The sequence below is a fragment of the Mirounga angustirostris genome, unplaced genomic scaffold (genome assembly GCF_029215605.1).
Source record: "Mirounga angustirostris isolate CCGP_5_RB_7025 unplaced genomic scaffold, mMirAng1.0.hap1 SCAF_3, whole genome shotgun sequence".
NCBI classification, from domain to species: domain Eukaryota; kingdom Metazoa; phylum Chordata; class Mammalia; order Carnivora; family Phocidae; genus Mirounga; species Mirounga angustirostris.
The window spans coordinates 116,653,518-116,672,569 of record NW_026991711.1 but is presented as its reverse complement, the minus strand read 5'-3'; positions in this window follow the sequence as shown (position 1 = coordinate 116,672,569).

Here is a 19,052-nt window from a genome sequence, read left to right as displayed (position 1 = left end):
TAATCTCAGGAAACAAACTGAGGGTTGCTGGAGTGGGGGGTGGGGTGGGAGGGGTGGGGGGCTGGGTGATAGACACTGGGGAGGGTATGTGCTATGGTGAGCACTGTGAATGGTCCAGGACTGTTGAATCACAGATCTGTACCTCTGAAACAAATAATGCAATATATGTTAAGAAAAAAAAAAAAGATAGCAGGAGAGGAAGAATGAAGGGGGGTAGTCAGAGGGGGAGATGAACCATGAGAGACGATGGACTCTGAAAAACAAACTGAGGGTTCTAGAGGGGAGGAGGGTGGGAGGATGCGTTGGCCTGGTGATGGGTATTAAAGAGGGCACGTTCTGCATGGAGCACTGGGTGTTATGCACAAACAGTGAATCACGGAACACTACATCAAAAACTAATGATGTAATGTATGGTGATTAACATAACAATAAAAATTAAAAAAAATAAATATAGGCTCATCACTCTAAATCCAGGATGATTTTATCTCAAGGTGCTTAACTAATTACATCTGCAAAAACCCAATTTCCAAATAAGTTCCCATTCCCACATATTGGGGGTAAGGACGTCAACATATCTTTCTGGAGGACACAGTTCAAACCATATGGCTGCACTGAGGGAGGGGAAGAAGAGGAGGGGGAAATTATTAGCTTGTGAAACAATTACTATACACACTATATAATTTTTGATTGCTTAAGATGTTAGCATTTCCCACAGGAGAGAGTTTAAAGGCTGCCCACTCAAAATAACATCCCTGCTTTAAAAAGAATCATCCTTTGATCCTAGTAGGTTGCTTTTACAGACAAGCAAATAGTTGAAAGAAATAGGTTTGGGTTCTGTGGAGCTCACCTATGGTATGTGTACCCCAACTTTGCTCCTGAGTCCTCTACTGAACCTCACGATCCAGACAACAGAGGGGGCATCCAGAAGTTGTCGAGAAAGGAGCCATTTTCCCAAGAGACACTGATTTTGTGTGAGATGAATTCCTAGTTTTCAGTACGCTGAAAACAAAAGTTTCTGAAAGTGACAGCTCATCTTGTCTCCATAAGATTTTCCTTTCACTAAAAGCCTTGGTCTGCATTCATTTATGATTTGACAGGGCTCATCTCACTGCCAGAGAAAAGGGCATTTCATGGTTGCAAGAGTGGAGCCAAAAGCTCCACCGAACCCAACCTTGCCCTTCTGCAGCCACAATGCCCGCATTACACCATTAGAGAAAGTTCTCACTGTGGGTTCCACTAATGAGCATGAGAGCATCCTGCTGAAATTCAAAGGTCTCAAATGCAGGGCCGGGAAAAAGGCATTAAACAATTTTCAGACATCACTTCTTGAAACATTAGGTTAACAGATAACATCTAATAATTTACTTGGCAGGCTTCTAAGGTGTTAACCTCAGACCCCATAGCTTTACTGGGGATGGGGAGCATAAGGAGGAGTTAAGGAAGAATTGGATCAAAGGATACAACTTGATCAGATAACATTTTCCATTAGGGACGTCAGAACCTTTGAAGACATCAGAGTCAGAGCTGGTAAGTTTCCATCTCTTTAGAACCCAGGGTATCATTCTCTCCCTTGCCTTTGTTCCTGATATTTACCAGCTAGCCCCAACTCTTGGCTCCCACACCTTACTCCAACTCTAATGTTATTTTTCTCTCAATCCTTGGTGACTTCTCTCCCAAACAACAGTTAAGTGACTGAAAAACAACAATTTTGTTGCAGTATAATTTGTGCACAATAAGCCACATACATTTAATAAATAAAATTACTTGAGTTTGGTATCCATACACACCCAAGAAACATCATCACAATTGAGATATAGAACACTTTTGTCACCCCCTCTGCCCCTAAATTTCGCACCCTTTTAAAAATCCATTCTACCCCTTACCTTTGGCACCAGGAAACCACTGGTCCACTTTCCATCATTATAAATTAGTTTGCCTTTTCTAAATTTTATACAAATGAAAAATGATTTGCTTTTTTGTTTCTTTCAACTGACATGATAATTCTAGGATTCATCTATTTTGTCACATAAATCAGTAGTTTGATCTTTTTTTATTGCTGAGCCGTATTTCTTTGTATGGGTATATCACAGTTTATCCATTCATCTATTTGACAACATTTGGGATCCCCCATCCCCACACACACAGTGTTTTGCTATCATGTAAAAGTCTCCTATGACCATACATGTACAACTTTTGTGTGACTATATGTTTTCATTTCTCTTGAGCAAATACCTAAGAGTAGAATGGCTGGATTTTATAGTAGGTATATGTTTAGTTGCTAAAGAAGTTGCTAAACATTATAAGAAGTTGCTAAACAGTTTTCCAAATTGATTTTATCATTTTATGTTCGCAACAAACAGTATAAAAATTCCAGTTGCTTCATATTCTTACCTATATTTGATTTTAGTAGTCCTTTTAATTTGGGTTATTTCAATGGATATGTAGTGTGTCTCATTATAATTTTAGTTTTTGTTTCCCAGATGACTTAAAATGTTGAATACTTTTTCATATACTTAACCGGCTGTCATACGTTCTTTTCTGAAGAGTTTCTTCAAATCGTTTGGTCAATTATTAGGTAGGTTGTTTGCCTTATTATTGAGTTGTCATATGTCTTTATGTATTTCAAATAAAGTTCTGTATTAAATCTACATATTAAAAATATGTTCTTCCATTTTGTGGCTTGTTTTTGTTTTTATAGTGATGTCTTTCAAAGAGCAAACATTTTTAATCTGTTAGAATTTATGAATTTTTTTAAATTTATGGTTTGTGTTTTCTATGTTCTGTCTAAAAATATTTGCTTATCTCAGGGATACAAAGATTTTTATTCTAACTTTTTTTTTTTAAGTTTTATAGTAAAGGAGTGCCTAGGTGGCTTAGTCAGTTAAGTGTCTGACAATCTTGGTTTCAGCTCAGGTCCATGATCTCAAGGTCATGAGATTGAGCCCCGTGTTGGACTCCACACTGAGCGGGGAGTCTGCTTGTCGCTCTCCCTCCGCTCCTCCCCCTCCTTGCATGCGCTCCCGCTCTCTAAAATAAATAAATAAATAAATAAATAAATAAATAAATAAATAAATAAATAAATAAAATCTTTAAAAATAAATAAAGTTTTGTAGTTAAATTTTACCTTTAAGTCTGTGATCTATTTCAAGTTAGCTTTTTTATATGCTGTGATGTAAGAGATGATGATCTTTTTTTCAGACAGATATGTGTATCCCTTCATTGCCACAGTGTATCATCTATAAATATTTCTATAGCTATCTGTATCTGTATTAAGCTAACCAGAAGATACTGATGTCTCCAACTCTAATCCACCATCATATGGGTTATTCCAGCTATGGTCAGTTTTTGGATTTTAGCACTTTCAATATATGTACCATGGTTTTTGGTGAATTTTAACTAATAGTTCAATTTTTTTTACTAGCTATAGGCTATTCAGAATTTCTTTTTCTTTTTGTACTACTTAAGATACTTTTGTCTTTAAAATGATGCTCCCTTTGGGGCAAAAGTCTTCATCTTTTTGGAGATACGCCCTGACTTTGTTTTAATGCTGAAGGCTCTGAAAAACTGTTATGAGTACTATTATGGCTAAATATCAATATCCTATTAGGTATTCTCTGGTATACCACAAATTTATAAATTCCTTAGTGAACATGGCCACCAGGCTTCTTTAGTTGTGATTCTGCTAAATACATATTTTATGCATAGATATATATACTTTTACTTTCTTAAGTGTTTAACTAAAGACCTATCAACCATCCCCAGACATGAACCGACGTAACAGAAGAATCCCATAAAAAAGAATGACTAGGAAATCCATTCCTATTTTATGACATAGGTATTTATTAAGATGAGTATTAGTGGTCCAATACTTATATATTCCCTTTCTTAAAAAATGTTTCTCTTAGGGGTGCCTGGGTGACTCAGTCAGCTAAGCCTCTGACTCTTGACTTCGGCTCAGGTCATGATCTCAGGGTCATGAGATTTAGCCCCGTGTTTCGTCCATGCTCAATAGGGAGTCTGCTTGAGATTCTCTTTTCCTCTCCCTCTGTCCGTCCTCCTGCTTGCATGCTCTCTCTCTCTCTCTCTAAAATAAGTAAATAAACAAAATCTTTTAAAAAAATGTTTCTCTTAATTTCTTTTTGAATCTGGCGGGTTTTATTTATATAAGTGGTAGAGAAATTTAACTTGGATTCTCAGTATATGCAAGAGAAAGAGAGAGGAAGATACACATATTTTTATATATAGCTAGAAGTATGGTTTTTTTAATGTACAAAGTACAAAGAGAAATACAAAGAATAAGAGCTGGAGTACAGTTTCCCTGCTCAGATAATGCTATTGGTATTTTTATAAAATAAAATTAATATGTCACTCTAGAAGATGTAAAAAGGGACAAAATGAAAAACAAAATTCTTTCTCTTTGCCCTCAGCCCAACATCCAGGCTTTCTCCAAAATGCAACTGATCAATGGCTTTTTATGTATCTTACAGTGAGGAGAACATGACGTATACTTGCATCTCTCTCTTCCCTGTATATTTTCATCTTCACTTTATACCAAAAGGATCCTACTCCATGTACTATGCCACACTTCACTTTCTTCACTTACACTGTGAGATATTTCCATATAATTTCATACAAATTAAACTCATTCTTTTTAATAACTTTACACCATATCCTTTAATTTGTTTAATCCCTGTTGATGGACTCTGATTTATCCAGTTTTAGTCTTTTACAAACCATGCTACAATAAACACCCATTTGCGCGATGGTACAGTCACACCACAGACATCCCTACACAAAATTAAGCATATACATATTTATTTTTTATTTTTAAGTAATTTCTACACCCAAAGTGGGGCTCGAACTCATGACCCAGAGATCAAGAGTCACATGCTCTTCTGACTGAGCCAAGCGCCCCACATATATACATTTATATAGACAATTTTCATGGATATCGAGGGAAATTCTTAGCAGTAAATTTTTATTTGTGTGTGTGTGTATGCAGTAAAATTAATGGGTTAAAAAGCACGTGTGTCTTATATTTTGATAGCTATTTGCAAACTTCCCTATCATAAAGTTGTACCAAAGTATTGTCTCACCTACATTGTGTGGGAGCCCTTATTTCCCAGATGTTCGACAGTACAAGATAACCTCAAATGTAACTTTCGGTATTTCTGCAAAGTGAAACATGGCATCACTTTACATGTTTAAATTACATTTTCATCAGTGAATGAGACATGCATTCTCCTTCTGTATGCTAACTGGCTATTTGAATTGCTTTCAGCAAACTGACCCTTTACATCCTTTTTCTACTAAGTTGTAAATCATAATTCTATTGGGTTGATTTGAATAAGCTATTTATAAATAGAAAAATAGAGCCTTTTGTTGCTCATATATATGACAGATATGTTTTTCCTTGCTCTTTTGAGGTGGTTTGTGTTTTTGTACAGAGGTTTTTAATTTTTCCATTATGTATCATTTCAAAAACAAAATTATTTAACCATATAACCAAATGCCTCCCAAGGAGTATCTTCATTTTTTTTCTTAAAGTTTTATCTCACTAGGTAATGACTGTGCGTGCTACTGTTCAAAAATGGCTGATTCTTTTAGCAGAGAAGAGGGAAGAAGAGGGAGTGGCTTCAGCCAGGCGCGGGCTGCCCAGGTGGGGAGCTAGGCCCAGAGCGTTCGGTTGCCTTCTCAGGGTCAGATAAAGCACTATTTATTTCCTTCCCCTTCTCAATTAATTTGGAGCAAAAGAAACCTGAAATACCTACTAAGAGAAAGAAACGGTATTTTTGTTTTGTCTTCAAATTTAAAACTAATTCTATATATGACATTAAATACACTTTAAGATTCTCAATTCTCAGCTTTTAACACTTTATTTTGGGTGCATTTATTTTGGTTTCAAAACACAGGTCACACACTGTATTATTTTTCTCTGTTTAAACAAGCTTTAGTTTGGGGCATTTTTATTGAAATGACACTTTTAAAGAGTTTTGAAGAAACTGCAGAGAGCAGGTTTATCTTAGGAACTCTTCTTAAGATTTTATTTATTTATTTGAGAGAGAGAAAGAGAAAGAGAGAGAGCAGGAGCAGTGGGAGGGGCAGAGAAAGAAGCAGTCTCCCTGCTGAGCAAGGAGCCTGACAGGGGGCTCAATCCCTGGACCCTGGGATCATGACCTGAGCTGAAGGTAGACGCTTAACCAACTGAGCCACCCAGGTGCCCCATAGGAACTGTTTAGTAAAGAAATAATAGGAGTTTATATCAAGATTCCCAGACTTTCTTTGTTCCCTCCTAGTCCTAGTTGTGATGAGAGATAGCCAGAATTTTTTTTTAAAAAGATTTTATTTATTTATTTGAGAGAAATAGCAAGAGAGAGCAGGAGCAGGGGGGAGGGGCAGAGGGAGAGGGCGAAGCAGACCCCACTGAGCAGGGAGCCCAATGCGGGGCTCAATCCCAGGACCCTGGGATCATGACCTGAGCCAAAGGCAGATGCTTAACCAACTGAGCCACCCAGGTTCCTGCCAGAAATTTCTGAGAATGTAGTACAACTTTCGAAACTAATGAAGTAAGATTTTTAACCAAGTGATTTCATGAAGGAAAGATCATTGTTTCTCACAAGATAATAGAGAAATCCACTGAGTCCCAAGGTTGCTTCCCAGCTGGCCATCTCTTGGCCATGCGCTTGCATGGCAGGCATGTTGGGAACTCCTTAGGGTCCTGGCAGTGCTTCTAGTTTTTTCTTCACAAGCTGCTTTCCTGGCTTGGGCTTCTGTGTCATGAAGCACCAACAGTTGTTTGGCCAGGCTCTCTACCAGCTTGGAGCCTCAGGAAGGGCTTTATACAAATGTCCTTCTTAGCTAGAGGAGTCAATCTGCAATTAAAACTTCTAGAGGTTTGCAAAATCCACAATTCACCTAAGGTGTGCAGTCAATTGAACTCCTTTGGAAAGAAATTAGTTTCAGCAGCTTCACTCTTCCTCTTGTCTTTTTTAATATATCATTTATTTATTTATTTATTCATTCATTCATTTAGAGCATAAGCAGGGGAGGGGCAGAGGGAGATGGAGAGAAAAAGAATCTCAAGCAGACTCTGTGCTGAGTGCAGTGCTTCACCTGGGGCTCAATCTCAGGACCCTGAGATCATGACCTGAGCCGAAATCAAGAGTCGGAGGCTTAACTGACTGAACCACCCAGGCGCCCCTCATTCTTCCTCTTACAAAACCTCAAAACTCAGTAGAATAGAAGCTGTAGGCAATTTTTCGTATGAGCTTTGGGGTAACTGGGAAATGATTGTGATTTTTTTTTAGCCTTCAGTGTCTCCATCAGGGCTAAATCTGAGCAAAATTTCCAAGTAAGCAAAATATTCCCTTGGAGTCTCTCCATCTTCTCTCCTAAATTAGTCCCCATGGCTTTGGGTGTCCCCAGGCTTGACTGCACTAAGTCCCTATTCAGATGCATTGTTTTCCGTGGTGTTTCCTATGCTCTAAATCACCTCCCTTCTTCCCATCAGAATTTATTACCACCAAAATCTCTCCTTTCTTTTTTTTTCCTTTTTTTAAATTGAATTTGTTGCTCATTTGGTATAAAAATTTTCCTCCTTCTCTTCTGGCTTTTTTGTATTCTATTAGCTGTACTTTTTTAAAAAAATATTTTATTTATTTATTTGAGAGAGAGAGAGAATGAGAGAGAGAGGGGGAGGGTCAGAGGGAGAAGCAGACTCCCCGTCGAGCAAGGAGCCCGATGTGGGTCTCGATCCCAGGACTCCAGCATCATGACCTGAGCCAGAGGCAGTCGCTTAACCAACGGAGCCAGCCAGGTACCCCAGCTGTACTCTTTTCCTTAGTTATGGAAGAGTAAAGAATGTGCTCGTGACCCTGTGCGTGTTCCATAATTGGCTCCTTTTCAAAGTCTGGGATGATGCAGCAGAACAGGAGGGAGCAGCGTGCAGTGCACCCTGGCATCCACAGTAGTCACCCTGTGACACAAGTGGGAACATGGCCCAGTGCTGGAAGGTCAGATCATGAGGGCAGGGGTTTTCCACTTTGTTCACTGCTCAATCCCCAGCACCTGGAACAAGGCTTAGCACATATAGATGGCCTGTAGATAATGAATGAATGAATGAATGAATGAATGAATGAATGAATGAATGAATGAATTTGTTTGTTCTTCCTTGCCTACCAAATATCCAGGCCTCCCCACACACCGACTTCACTCAACCCCTAGTCCTAGTCTTCTCATCACAGAATGAGATGAGCTGCTGGGTCCCCTGGGTGTTCTGTAAGCCTTCCATGGCGGTGTAGACTAACAGTTAATAGTGCCCACCTCATGGATTTATTCTGAAGATGCATTTGTTAATATATGTACAGTGCTTAGAATGATGCCTGGTCCATTAGCAAGTCCTCAGTAAATGTTAACTTTTAAAATTAGTAGTAGTAGTAATTCAGTTTTTATCTTTTATTAAAACTTTTTTAAAAGCAGAATAAAGTTCACAGCAAAATTGAGGGAAAATACAGAGATCACCCATACACTTCTAACCCCAACACATGCACAACCTCTCCCATTACCAACATCCCCCACCAGAGTGGAGCATTTGTTACAACTGGTGAACATACACCGACTGACACGTCATTGTCACCTAAAGTCCAGACTTTATATTTATGGTTCACTTTAGACTATGGTGCACTCTTGGTGTTCATAACTATTACTTTTAACAAGCCTATTGATAAAAAAAATTCCATTCAGAATTATTGTTTTAGTATTTGTAATACCAAAATGGAAAACATGTATTTTTGAACTGATTGATCTCCAAATGAGGGAAAATGAGAAATGAGTAAGTTGTAGTTACCTGTTGTATTGTAACAAATCTCCCCAAAGTGTAGTGGCTTAAAGTAACAATTGGTTATTATCTCTCATAGCTTCTGTGGGTTAGGGTATGGATTGGCTCATGATCTTATAGTCTTATAGAGTTTGCAGTTAGGTATCAGCTAGTGTTAGGCTGGGCTGTTGGCCAGAACACCCATCCACTTGTGGGCTTCCCGATGACATGGTGGCTGAGTTCTAAGGGCACCTTAAGACAGAGAGAGAGAGAGAGAGAGAGGCAGAATATGTATTGCCTTTTATGACTTAACCCTGGAAGTCATGCAACACCATTTCTACCACATTTTATTGGTCAAAGAATGTATAAAGATTCTCCTTAATTTCAAGAGAAGGAAACAAAGAACCCACATCTTGATGCAGGAATGCTAACATTTCATTATAAGAAAAGCATGTGGAGGGGGATATGAACATATATTGACGGAACTACTTTGGGACCATACTTGTGGACCATGGAGCTAGGACTCCAGCGTATCATGCAGGCACGCACTCAAGAACACACACACAAATGTACCCACACGTCTGGATATAGTGAGCTGGGCCTAACTAGGACTCATCAGCTTAGATTTCAATTAGCAAAGGATTACGGGGGTCCTTCTGAACTGTTTGCCTATGGGGACGAGAACTGCTGTGTGCAACCGCTCACAAAGCATTCATTGAATTGCAGTCTGACACCCATTTGAAGGGTGTTTAAAGAAAAAGAAGTCTAGGAGTCAAAATTGAAAGTGCAAATTGCAAATGCTTCCCTCCTAGAGTGATAGGGCTATAAATACCAAGGCTGTTTCTGTTAAACAACAAATGGAAATCCTCCAGAATCCATGAGAGGTGTTAGCACCAGGGAGAAACAGCATCTTAAATCCTTACGCTAACAATTAAATCAGACACATTTGACACTTTATCTGAGACACTCCTGGCAGCACTTTATTCTTCATCGCGTGATTTGGAAATTCACAGCAGGTGACAAGCAGATTTTGGAGCATCATCAGTTCGGCTTTCTCAGCACTGTCCCCAAACATAATTCAATATATTTCATTCAAGCCAGTTTCACGGTTTTTGAGAAAAGGCAATTCGTGAAAATGAGTAGGTTTCCAAAAATGTATGCCGTGGCCCCAAGATGCCAAAGAATTGACCTGCTCAGTAACAGTTGAATATTAACACAATCAGAAAAAAAGTGATTTATCTGTAAGACCCCAAGGACATTCAGTTACAGTCCCTGTGAATCATGAGAAATCTGTCTGGGAGAGCGTGAGATCTTAGAGATTACTCACCTCACCATATGTCATGCTTATTCAATTAGAGGAAAAAAATATTTTCCCTGCGATCATTGTAACTGGGCTATTTTTATAAGATAGCTAAGCTGCTAAACAAATAATAAAATGGAAACAATATAATGTCAGAATTTTAAGATTCCCACTTCTTGAAAGTGTCCTAAATGCTTTAAGCCTGCTGGAATGGAAGTCCTAGATCGAGACTCTTAGAGCATTGCTCCGCCATAACAGGATGGTGAGGTGTTTTGGTTACTGGAGACACTAACACCAGGAGCGGCCACTATTCCTAGCTGACGAGGGGCCCCAGGGCCAGCTGCTGAGCAGAGTCGCTGACAGTGGGGGCAGCCAGGCTGGGAGAGGCCGTGTTTGGTAGCACTGACGTGCACACTGCAGCATCAGAGGGAGCAGTGTCTCAATCCTGACTTACCCATTAGCTGTGCAACTTTGCTGGCTTTCTAGACCTCTCTGAGCCTCCGTTTCAACATTGATACAACGGGGACTGTAGTACCTCCCACGTGTGTTCAGAGCCGAGCAGTGTCAGCCCAAAGTAGGTGGGTAACAGGATTATTGGTGGTCTCTGGTCCTCTCCGCTAACCCATCTGTAGTTACCTAGGGAGAGTCCCAAGACTTACAGTGAGAGCTAGAGCCAATTACAGAAGTCCTACAAAGCAACCTTGCCAGCAATCTGAGGGCATTGCCTGGGGAAATATAGACTATGGTGTAAATGGTGCCACGTGTGCAGATCAACTTCACCACCAGCACAGCGTCCAGGTGGCCGCCCTTGTTCCAAACTATAGAGGACTGGCACCCAGGCTCATCTCTGGGACTTTAGGAGGATGGGAGCAGATCCTGGCACAGACTTTGAGTTCTTGACTTCCACAGTCCATCGTGCTCATTGTTAGACAGGGTCAGGTATGTGCTCTGCAACTCAGCAGAACATCTGTCAGAAAGCTCGACCTGTACCTGAAGGAGGGTGGGAAAAGGGCAGCTCTAGGTGGCTTCTAATACCATCTAGATGGAGGAGGGGAAGGGCAAATTCCAGACCCATATCCACTGTTCTCCATACTTCCCTCTCACTGTTTCACTGTAGCTCTGACTTGTTTGGGGAAGGGAGCAGTAAGGGCAGCAAACCAGAAATTCTCTCAACATCCATAGCAATAGTCTGGGAGACAGGAGGAAAATTCTCAGCCCTAAGTCTTATTTCTTAATCTTTGTGCACTCTGCAGCCATTGGAATGGAAACTCCATACCTCCCAGTTTCAACCCTAGAGTAAAAGCCATCTTTGGTGCTTGTATAACCCCTAGGCTTTCTGGTTTTCTCTTTGTTTTGGATGCCCATAACTTCCTACCTTCACAGTGGCTCAGAAAGTTTTTTGTTTTGTCTTGTTTTGTTTTCAGATTATCCAGAATTTTCATTGACTTTATCAGGAAACTTATTAAACAAAAAGAATCAAAGTCCTCTGTACTAATGAAGGACAATCCATCATGACTCAAGTATTCAGACATCCTGAAGCATGCAGTCCCTGAGATGGAATCCAGCTATGACTGACTCATGAAGCACCTGCTGCTTGTTCCACAGCTGCTCCATGTCCTTTGTGTTATTGACCTCCTTGTTTGGCATTCTTCTCCAAGACTTGAAAAGAATGAGGTTATTTTCATACTTCTCTCCCTAGACAGGGAGCAGGGGATCATCTACATATACATGATGGGAGGTGCCTGAAGAAGATTGAGAAAATTCTCTAATCGGGTGATCCTTGGATGGCCCAAAACAGGACATGAAATATAACAACAGAATGGTGACAACCAAGGTGAAACAGAGCTTAGGAATGTTGCGTCCTCTTCTTGTCCTCTTGAACAATGCTTTCTCTTTGGGCCACCCAACTTTTCCACATGTGAAGCATGATAGTCACATATATTTGTAAGATTCCATTGCTCCAGCCTTAGTTCCTTGAGCAAATGCTAATTCTACTGCCATATAACTAGGCTTTCTAATAGGAAATGTCTGGACACTTAACTGTTTCTTCAATATCTCATCAGCCCTTAATCTAGATGGCCTCCTTTATGTCCTAGCAATTTATTGTGCAACAACAATCTTTTGTATCAACCAAAATTTATTGAGCTGATGTTTCAGAACACAGATTGGGCCCCAGATTTATGCTGAAATCCACACTCTGTTATTTAAGAGCTGGGTGGCTTTGGGCAAAGGGTAAAACATACTTTCCTTAGGAGTTAAATGGGAATCGTTACAGTATAACTCATCAGATTCTGAGGATGCTAAATAAGGTAACCTATATCAAATGCTTAGCTCATGACCTAATACATAGCCGTATTTGCTAAATGGAAATGTTTATGCTATGAATCCGTTTTCTTTTTCTAATATGGCTATAACAGTGCACGAAGTGTTCGCCAATAATTTTACCTTAATTATCCTTTACCAGCCTTGAGTTCAGAGGAGTAATTGTGTTTTCTATGGAATTTAGAGAAGTGTTTTGGCAACTGGGTGATACCAGGTCCAGAGGGACAGAGTTTTCATCTGTTTATTCTCCCCTACAACTCTGATCCTGCTGCAGTGTGTGGCAGAGGGGAAACACTCAATAAATACATCTGTTGAATTAATGAATAAATGAATGGATAATAGAGGGTCAAAAGATATGAATGGACTGCAACATTGCACATAAAATAATAGAAAATCAGGGATGATGGTTTTATTATAGGGGACCAAACTCCATTCCAAAAATAAATTCACCTTTCTTGAGAATTTTATACAACAGAGCATTAATTTAGTCTAATGCTTTTTATAATTTAAAGTACTAAATATACACAATATGTACCATGCTAACAGAGAGAAAATATTTTCTTCTGGTAATCAATATTCACTCACTTCCCTTTGGAATTATGCTCTGTAATGTTCTTTCTTGAGAAAATTCTAATGTCTGGTTTTGGTTTTGATCTACATAGTAGCAAACATCTCTGATATCCTGAAATGGACAAATGATTGTGAACAGAAGATTTTTACTATTCTAATATGGGAAGTCAGTTCCAGATTGAGACAGCATAAACACATTTTGCAACTTGACTTCTACTTATATTTCTAAATTTTGTTTTCTGCTTGTAGAAGTGAGTTTTCCAGGACCAAAAATTATCATTTTCTAGTCTGAACTACGTTCATTATCCATATTAGTAAAATTTTTTGATCACAAAATCTATCTGACATTGTTCAAATTTCAAAAGCTAATGGAGGAAGCATCATGACACGAGTCAGTTGTAGTTAGATAGGCAACTGTTCTACGGGGAAGTCTTATATAAGCAAAAAATAGCCATAAAATGATATAATAGGTCATAGATGCGTCTCATTTCCTCTCCATGTGGGGAACCACCAAAGGAAGTCTTTAATACAATGGAAAATAGCATTTTTTTTTCAATGCATGAAAACAGTAAGTAATGGGGCTTGAACATTAGAGTGAATCCTGGGAAATCCTAGTTTACTTTTTCTATATCCCAACCATGATATGCTGAAGAAATCAAGGTGTGTCTCAGAGAGCTTTTAAATGTTGTGGAGATAAGACTTTCATACACTTTGTACCCCCATACATAACCTAGCACACGATCTGTAAAATTACTTGTGTACTAAATATTCATGTATTTCTAGAATCTTAGTTTCAAATCAAGACAGCAAGACATGGCCACAGATTCCCTTCAAGTTCAATTAGCAGAAAGAAGGAATAAGATTGTCTCAGGTGATCCATTCACCCTTGTTTTTCAGTAGAAATCGAGGTACGTGATGATACAAACTTTTATAACTTGCTTCTTCTTGCCTTCTTGTAAAACATGAAATAAGCCCATGAGAATAACAGTTAGGGGAAAACTTGCTACGCAGTTATTTGTTTTAATCATCTCCAAATAACAAACAGTATCTAACATCTACTAAGTGTCTACTTATTTAACAAACATTGCTTTTAGTGCTTTAGAGGACTTTACTCATTTTAAGTCAAGAGAACTTCATTTTCATTAGAAAGATTCCATTACTCTCATTTCTTGCAGACCTGGATGCTAAGGCACAGAAAGGTGCTGAGTTTGCCCACAGCCACACAGGAAGAGGCTGAGTGAGCCTAGAACCCCCAGCCTAGAACCCCCAGCAGTCTGGCTCCTTCACTCGGCTCTTCCTACCTTGTACTGGCTTCTGTGTGGCCCGTAAGGGTCAGCTTGTTCATCTTTCTCCACCCACTAGGCTGAATCTGGCTCTTTCCACTGCTTCCGGTTTAGCCCTAGCTCTCAGGACTCCGGTAGCTATTTAGAAGACAGATGCTGATTACCTTTTCACTCGATCACACTCTGGCATTTGCAAGACTTTATCTACTCTAGACACTGAATAGCTACATTATTTGGCCCTTGTTCTCTAAAGGAGTGTGGCCTGGCTTTTCAAGTGTCTACACAGTGTGAGTGTGCACGGAGCATGGCAGCCACCCTCGCCATGCGGCTCCTTATGGCTCCGTGTCCTTTCCTGTTGAATTTGCGCCCCCCAGCCTTTCTGGATTTTCTATCAGTGGTTTTTGGGTTGCTCCCCTGGGTGTCTTGCCTAGCACTCCTGCCTACTAAATCAAGCTTGCTTTTGACAGATAACTTGTATAATTTATTAGGATGGGGGAGTCTCGAAATGTTTTTGTATCTCCAGTGACTTGGTGTAAACTGGATGGTGATGGGCCAGAAAATCATTCTCCCAGCCCCGCAGAAATCGTTGCGTGACTCACACCATGATTCAGTTGGAGGCAGCTTAAATGTTGTGTTGGACTCTCATGCAGTTTGCTGTCAACCCATTCTGAAATCACTATAATAACCTGCAGATCTGAAGTGTGCTCTGTTCAGTGGGTGGCAGATCTGTTTCTAAACATATTTCTTCTTGGAGCAAATTCCTAGCGGGGTTTATATTTCTTAACTACTCTTTATAGTAAACATCATCCCATAATGGTTGCATTTGCATGTCATAGGAGAAGTTGTGTGTGTGTGTGTGGTGTGTGGGAGTGCATAAACACAGAAGTACAAATCTACTCTTATTTTTGTCTTTATTTTATCATTTGAGATTCATTCATCTTGAAAGGATCAGTGATGCAGAGTCCTATATAATTAAAATATCAAAATACTAGATAATGATTTTGTTACTTTCAAAGGAAATTCCTCGTTATCTGATTCATTCATAGGGCAATTAAAAAATTTTTAATTATCTGGATAGTTGCAATTCCTCATGTTACAACACCAAGTCCAGAAAAAACATGTGAATTTGGGAGCTGTTAAGTGCACATAGATTGCCAGGGATTGGTAACTGGCACGCATAAAATTAACAAAGTCAACATAATAACTTACCATATACTTTACGTCTTAAAATGCTTAATTTGAATATTTCTGATTATTTTTTCCAAAATTGTGGCAGGTATAGATGTCATGATGTTTTTAGCCTGTATGGCATCTAACCACTTTGAAATCACCCACACTAGCAGTTGTTTTGTGGGTTTGTGAAAGGTTATGAACAATAATAAAATCTAGGCCAATCACGGTTTGAAAAAAATGATCTGTATGTATATTTTCTCTGCTGCCAGAACTTCAGAGACGTTACATAAAGTGAAAGCCCTATAGGGCTTCTGGTTACCATCAGACTTTTGGAATTTCAATAGAAACCAGGAACGGTCTGTATAAAAAGCTTCTTAATATTTTATGAGCATGTTCAACTTCCTACAATTGGTTTTTTCAGAAAGTGTGTTTATTATTTTCTATCTGATTTTCCTCAGAATGTAGCAGTAAAATTCTGAAAATAAGAAGGGTCCATGATATTTATCCCAGGTCTCTCTTCTAAGTTCCAGATGCACAAATACAGCTGCCTGTGTGATGTGTCCACTTGGGTGACTCAGAAATCTCAGCGCTCACAGACCAGCCTGGATCTCCTGATTCCTCTCCAAATCCCCAAATGAAACCTTTCCTTTTCTGCTCCTCCCCAGCTGAGAAAAGGATGCTGATATCCACACAGTTGCCAAGCCAGAAAACTTATGTAAGCATTTTTTTTTCGAGTAGAATCTATGGAGCATGCATAAAATGCATGCATCTGAAGCATACATTTCAAGAAATCTCTACATATGAAGACACTTGTGATCATTGTCCAAATGCCAGAGGTACCCTGGTGGCCCTCGGGAGTCACCGATCCCTCCTTTTTCATGTCTAGACCTTCACCAAGTCCTGACTATTCTTTCTCCATTGTTTATCTTGAGCCTTTTCACGTTTCTCCTTCTCCACTGCTGTCACCATGATCATCAATCTCTGATAACTAGTCTCCCCACTTCCAGTTTTGCCAATTCTTTATCTTTACAGAGTGATCTTGAAAAAACCATAACCCTGAACATCGCATTTCCCTTCTTCATTAACTTCACTTTATACTTAGAACAAAATGGAAACTTGTTACTGAGGCTTAAAGTGAATGCTTTGTGCCTTAAAAAATGGCCTCTTGAAACCTTCCAGCCTATGTCTCCCCCTATATTCATCCTTGTCCCTCCTCCCCTCGAAGCTCCTGGAAAATGCCCGGAGGGCCTGGTACACATACCAAACTTGGTGTGAATGCTTTCCTTCTTCTCCCCTCTCACTCCACCCCACTCCCACCCACACTCACACTCACACCCACACCCACACCTGTCCCTTCTCTTCACATGGCCCCTTCCTCCTCATGCTTCTTTCTCAGATTAGGGACCACCAGGCCATAAAGCATTTTCCTGCCCTCAACCTAAAGGACGGCTCCCCACTTAGTCTCAGAGAATCATGACTTTTCCCTTTACAGTAGTTTCCAATGGATATATTTAAGAGTTGCTTCCAGTTGTGTATGTATTACCTAACTTCCCTCAAACTCCATTAGGGAAGGACCAAGAATGTTATTTTATTCCCTCTTCCCTAACAGCTAACAGTGCACCTGGCATACGAGAAGTACTTAGTAAATAATTGCTGAATGAATGAATAAGTAAATGAATGTGTACTTGTCTCTAAGAACAATGCAGAAGGGAAGAATTGAGAGGAAACAGAGGCAGGTGTGGACAGTCCCTCTGAGAAGTTAAAGTTAAGAAAGGATTATTTTTTCCTCAATTGAATGAATTTCAGAAATGGTTCCTGGACAATTCCTCTTTTCCTGAGCTGAGTATTGCTCTGAGAAAAGCATGGCTTCCTATAATATCCCTGGAGAAGAATTCAGCTGGGAAAAGTCAGTTTCTCTCCTGATTGACTCATCTGTCCTTTGACCCCCATAGCCCATCTTATTCCGTTGGGTCTGGTACCAACTGCGGAAGATTATTGCAGACATCTCACTGGTTCTTTTTTGTAATTTCTGTGGAATCGGTAGATGATCCAAATCCTAGAACACAGTGGCAGGCTAAGGACGGGGTGGGATGGGGTGGCGAGCTTCAAAAGAGAGATGGTTGCAGATCTTTTTGGAAAAGAGTATGAGGTTGGATTCTGTGAGGAATGATTTTGAATTTTATATTCTTCTTTTGTATCGCAATTCACTTCTCATAGTCTCAAGCCTTCATACAGTTTTGTGAATACCTAACCTGGTGTTTGTTGTGCTTAGGAGAGAATACTGAGTGACTGTTTCATGCCCAGCTCTATAGAGCAGAAGGGCAGGAGCCCAGAGCAGGGCTGTGAGGTAGAAAAGAAGCATCCGGCAAAGATGTTCAGAGCAGCAGGTCAGAGCTAGAGTTGACAAATCACTACAGGATGAATTTGTCCCACATGTCACCATTCCTTAGGAGTTGCAGAAATACAAAGGGGAGAGAGCTGACATCTCCTGGCTGGACAGGACAGGGCACATTCCACGTCAGCTGGTATTAAATAGATGAGTGATCCCTGAAGCCTAGAGAACGTGGGGACATTTGGGTTACTCTCTCTGGGTCATATGATTTAAAATTCTCTCACATAGACATTCTTACCTCAAAGTAGACTGCAACTCAGAAGAAAACCCAACTGTATTTTGGGCTGAAAGCTTCTTGTTTAAGAAAAGTAAAAAAATCTGGCTAAATCAACTGGAATCTGGCTAAATCAACTGGACCTTCAGTCAGGTACACTTTGGACTGAATTAACTCTGTTTTTTTTCCCCAAAATGCTTAAAGCAATCTGTCAATTTAAGAAATGGGAAATTTAGTGGACACTAGTGCAAGGAAGGTTCATCTTGGCCCCAGTGCTCTGTCAGAGTGAAGGAGGGTGACAGGGTTGGGCTTTTAGGAGTCAGAGAGTTACAAAAAGAATGTTTGGGATGAGAGGTGAGATACTGCCAGAAAGAAATGCTGCTGACTTTGTGATTTTGTTCTTCCTATATTCAGTCATCTTTAAATGAGTTAGTGACGTAATTGGGTGCAGTTCTTAAAATCAGCCAAATAAAACCAGCCCCACCGCATTTGAATAGTTTGGAAGATTGGGAGAGAAAGAGTGAGGATCTAGAATATGTGGCCTGACTCCTCACCCCACGGGTCCAGCCTGCTCTACATGTTTGACTTGAGTTCTGAGTCAGAAGGATGGGGTCGGTTTTGCTGGCTTTGTTGGATAATTGATCCAAATTATCTGTTTATTTCATGGAATATGATACCTTGATCTAAGAGGAAATCCTTAAGGCATTTCTTTCCTATTAGAGATACCTGTGAGCATTGTTTTTGGTGAGACTAGAAGCTCAGTGAAAACAGGACTTCCCTCTGTATTCACGGTTTAGAACGGTGGTCAGAGTTCATCGGGGCTCGCTATATGCCAGGCCCTGTGCATATTTCATGTCATCTTCCCCACAATGCCCTATTCCACAGATGAAGAAAGAGGTACTCTGAGAAATTGGAAACTTCCCTAATCTACCAAAGTCCTCATTACTAGTGAGGGGTTGGGCAAGAAATTGAGTAGGTCTATC